This window comes from Thalassophryne amazonica, chromosome 9 (assembly GCF_902500255.1).
Source record: "Thalassophryne amazonica chromosome 9, fThaAma1.1, whole genome shotgun sequence".
Classification (NCBI taxonomy): Eukaryota; Metazoa; Chordata; class Actinopteri; order Batrachoidiformes; family Batrachoididae; genus Thalassophryne; species Thalassophryne amazonica.
Genome location: NC_047111.1, coordinates 79,882,405 through 79,886,867, shown reverse-complemented (window position 1 = coordinate 79,886,867; position 4,463 = coordinate 79,882,405). Strand labels below are relative to the sequence as shown.

Below are 4,463 nucleotides of genomic sequence, written 5' to 3'. Positions count from 1 at the left end.
GTCTGTGTGGGTTTCCGCCAGGCACTCTGGTTTCCTCCCACCATCATAAACATACTTATTTAGGGTCTGCTCCTTTCTCTGCCCCTGACCAAGGCAGCGTCTACATCTGTAGTTAGTCCCTGGGTGCTGAACTGTGGCTGCCCACTGCTCCTAGTGGTTGGATTGTGTCAGACACAACAGTAATTGGGATGGGTTAAATTCAGAGGACAAATTTCATTGTATGTACGTACAATGACAAATAAAGGAAATTGTTGTTGTTATTATCATTATAACCACTTCTGGGATCATTTTAATGAGATTACAACACTCTCTGCACATTATTAGAGACAAGAAGTAACACAATTTTATCAGGCTTGTTTAATAAACAAAACTACCAGTACTACCAGTACAAAACTACCAATACTTTCAATCGTTTCAGTTTGTCTCGACTACTGTATAACATTCCATACCGTTATTGTAATTGTGTAATTACATGTATAGCTATACTTTTTTTTATTTTATATGACGTTACTGATTTTCTCTTCTTTATGTTATATAGATAAAAAAAAAACTCAGCACATGCAGTTTTTGTAACTGTACAGCAAAAGCAAATTCTGAGTTTGAATGAACGTCAATAGAATTTGAATTTAAAAGAAAGAAAGAAAAAACAGATTAAGGGAGTGAAACAATGTCGTTTTGCCTCGGGGCCTGTGCTGTCGTTCCTGCAGTATTGGTGGTTAATGTAGGTCAAAGTGGTGACGGAAGGGTGTCCTCTGTTGAACCCGCAGCGTTCATCCACATCTCAGCCCAGCAGGGGGCGCGCACGTTACAACTCACCGCTGATGTCCTCAACACAATAATGCCGGAGCCGGTGTCCAGTTCGAGATATGGCGATTGTGTGAAGACTGTGTGAGTTCAAGTGTGTATATGTGTTTTAATTAATTAAAGAAAAGATGTGCACATGCTGGGGAGTAAAATCAGACGTTGCGTGCGCCACAGCGCATAACCTCAGTTGACCTTTTGTACCAGCAGCGCTCGGCTTTTATCTTAAAAATGAATCAAAAGTATCGCAACAAAGACCCACAGCGTTCTACAAGCAGATACGCGCGCGCGCACACACGCACACCTGTCACTGTCTAGACGGGGGGGGGGGGCTGGATTCCACATGACCCATTACTGCTTTATTCAGTGCCAGCCACAATATAATGTCACGGCGTCGCATAATCGCCCCCATAAAAAAATACATTTCAACAACAACGCGAGAAAACTCCGCCGGTTGTACACAGATCCATCAAATGGGAAACCCGATGCCGTTTTTTTTTACTCGCCGCGCGTCAACTCGCGGGGTCAGCTGGGGACGTTAAAAAATAAATAAATGAGGAAAATAGAAATGCGTAGAAAGTAGAAGACACGACGGAACAATCTAGCTTGTTAGCACCGGCCGTGACGGACAGCTCGTCTGTCCAATGGGAAACCGCGGCCTTACTGGTGCGCTTTATTGACAGCGGGGGCGTCCAATGAGAAGTTGGAAGGGCACGTAAATGACGCTCCCCCCTCCCTCTCCGCCCCGCCTGTCCTTTTTGATCCACTTTCATTCAAGATGTATAGCAACGTGATCTCACAATGAAAGAGGATTTTTTTTAACCTTAATTGTTACAAGCGGCAAATTGTTATGAGCGAGTAGGGAAGAAAAATGAGTGCAAAAATCACTGCACTATCGCGCAAGTATAACCAAACTTGGCCACACTGAGTGGGAGGAACACTACTACTACTACTACTACTACTACTCCAACACTCCAACTCCCACAGAACCGTAACAAGGCCGGTACCGGTGCGCGCGCGCGCGTCGTCACATTTACGGTTTGAAGACGGCGGAGCGGCTCCTCCAATAGGAGCTTTATGTAAAAAAAAAAAAAAAAAAAAAAAAAGGCGTGCCCGCCCCCTCCTCCGTCCCTCCCTCCCTCCACCCCTCAAAGTACTCAATGTATAGTTAAAAAATGGGAGGGCACACTTGAACCGAGCTGCTCTATGAAGGTAGGCTGCAGCGTGTGTTTATTGATGAGATGAAAAGAAGGTGGAAGTGAGAAATTCAACAAAGTAAAGGGACACGCTGAAGAAGGAAAAAAAACGAACCTTGTCCGGGGAGAAGAGGGGAAGCCGCGGAGACGCTGTCCGCACTTTTTCCAACGAGCTTCGGAGTGCAGGTAAGAGAGCGAGAGAGAGAGGGAGAGAGAGAGAGAGAGAGAGAGAGAGGTGTGAGAGAGAGAGAGAGAGAGAAAAGTGAAAGGATGGGGTTCTTATTTTTAAATTTCTTTATCATACCCCCACATTGTTATTAAAGCGGGGGATTGCGTCTTGAGAGAGCGTAAAGCGCGTTTCAAAGTGACAAAGTGAATCAATAAATGTGACGCCAGTCTGAAACGATCCTTTGTGGAAGTGTTTTTGGGGGAGTGGGGGGTCAGTTAGATTTTCTTATCCGTTTATATTCGGCAACATAAATGACGCAAATTGCCCCCTCATCTGCCATTAATACCCCCTTTACCTTTGACCCTTTAGCTTCAAAGTGTTTTATCAGGTCTCAGCCTCCGCAGGCTGCTCGAGTCTGGAACAACTGTGCGTGTGGCTATTTATTATGATTATTATTTTTAATTATCTTTATATAGGTCAGATATTTAAATTCGAGAAAATAACGTTTCCACGCCTCACGTTTCCAAAAATGTTTCAGTTTGTGCATCCCGGAGCTTTAAAGCTCATCTCGAAAACCAGACAGATGTCTAACCTACATTTTTTATTAAGTAATGCCGTGGCGTGGCATTTATGAGATTGGATTACATAAAGGGAATCATCTGTGTGTGTGTGTGTGTGTGTGTGGTGGCGGCGGATCACAAACATGAATGATCGCGTTGAGTGTCGAATAAAAATCCAGAGGAGAGTGTGTAGATTTAGCTATTTTTGCCAAGCAAAATAACATACATTTTTTAAATAAATAAATAAATAAGATTGGCCTCGATATGGATCTGATGTAATCAAAGTTGCAAGAGGCGCTTCCTTATTGCAAAATATTACGTGATACTTTGACTATAAAGTTGAAATAATGCGCCACTCGCAAATACATGGCTTGAAAGGGCCGCCGGCGAAACTGTGCCATCTCCGACCTCCACGGAGCGCGCATGCATGGGCTAAGTGTATGCGTGTGTCACACACAGATGTTGCCCCCCCTAAAAAAAGAAAAGAGAAAAGCGCTTGGCTTTGTCAGATAAATGCATGCATAGTTTCTGCAACACAACACCCTTATTTCGTGCGTAATTCCAGGCTCGCCTTGTCCAGAAGTTATGTGCAAGTGTGGTCTTAGTATAATGCTTTGCGCCAAAGCGAGTCATCATCGTTTCTTATGGCGTGCATGGTCACTACTACTCCGTGCAGGAGGCGCAGACGATCCGGGGGTGTGACAGGGGAGCCCGTGAGCGCACGGCTGCGCACCGGCTCCAAGGCGCACAGGCGCGCGGTTGCAAACAGCACTTTACGCTTCAAATATTAAAATGCAATTTGTTTTTTGTTTTGTTTTCGGACACGGACCTTATGTGCACCTGCGTGCCTAATGTCTTTTCGAACACGTTTACGCTTTCGTGCGTTAACCTTTTTATTGTGATCACTCCCTTCTCTCCGCCTTCATTCATAATGTCTGCAACGTAAATGAGGAGCAATCCTATAGGTTCTAATTGATGGATTGCGCCGCATCGTTTGTTTTGTGAATGGACACGTTTGGAGAATATGAGAGGAGGAGAGCACGCGGCCCAGTGGAGCATGATGCAACATATTTCAACACACCTTGATGTATGATCCAGTTGGAAAATAGCCTATATAAATGGCATGTGCTTCGTGAAGAATAGTGCGTAAAACCCCTTTATTGTGCACAAACGTTTATGTTTTTGATAGTGATTTGAAGCGTGCTTGATTTCATAAACTTGTGGCCACGCACAGAGGAAGCACAACAGAACAGCTATGAAGTGGTGCCTTGGAATTGTTTGTAGAGTATCAGGTGCCTGGTTTAATCTCATTTAAATAAAAAAAAATCAGCATTTATATGTATATATTCCACATGTGCATTAATATTCACAGTGTATGAGCCATTGCCATTTGCCCGCTATGTGTGTCACTGCTAAAACCCACCCATGACTAATGAATATTTAAGAGCATGTCTGCAGAAGGAAACTCATTATTATATGGAGACCCAGCAAATATGGGAGCGTGGTGGTGTGTGTGTGTGTGTGTGTGTGTGTGGGGGGGGGGGGGGGGGGGGGGGGGTCATTAATCCACACCAAGCAATCAATCCTCTTTTTTTTTCTGGGCTTTATTATCCACCCCTCATCTGAGTACACATGAGTATCATAAAGCGCAGTATTTGTTCGCTTTCAAAGTGTGCCAGAATGATTTATTCACCTTTTCCTGCAAATCTAAAAGGCCTTACTGATGCTTATTCAGAA

At 44.1% G+C, this 4,463-nt stretch overlaps 1 protein-coding gene and 1 long non-coding RNA gene across 2 annotated transcripts in view; one reads left to right on the top strand and one right to left on the bottom strand.

The window, feature by feature from the left end:
• Positions 1–263: 263 nt before the first annotated feature.
• The window catches only part of LOC117517485, a 16,105-nt gene continuing 11,905 nt past the window's right edge, over positions 264–4,463 (bottom strand). Inside the window, exon 3 of the long non-coding RNA XR_004562739.1 lies at positions 264–275. This is a non-coding gene — a long non-coding RNA (uncharacterized LOC117517485). The remainder of the gene's footprint in view (positions 276–4,463) is intronic.
• The window catches only part of LOC117517484 (zinc finger and BTB domain-containing protein 20-like), a 67,204-nt gene continuing 64,519 nt past the window's right edge, over positions 1,779–4,463 (top strand). Inside the window, 1 exon segment of the mRNA XM_034178516.1 lies at positions 1,779–2,183. The gene's annotated coding sequence lies outside the window, so the exon portion shown is untranslated.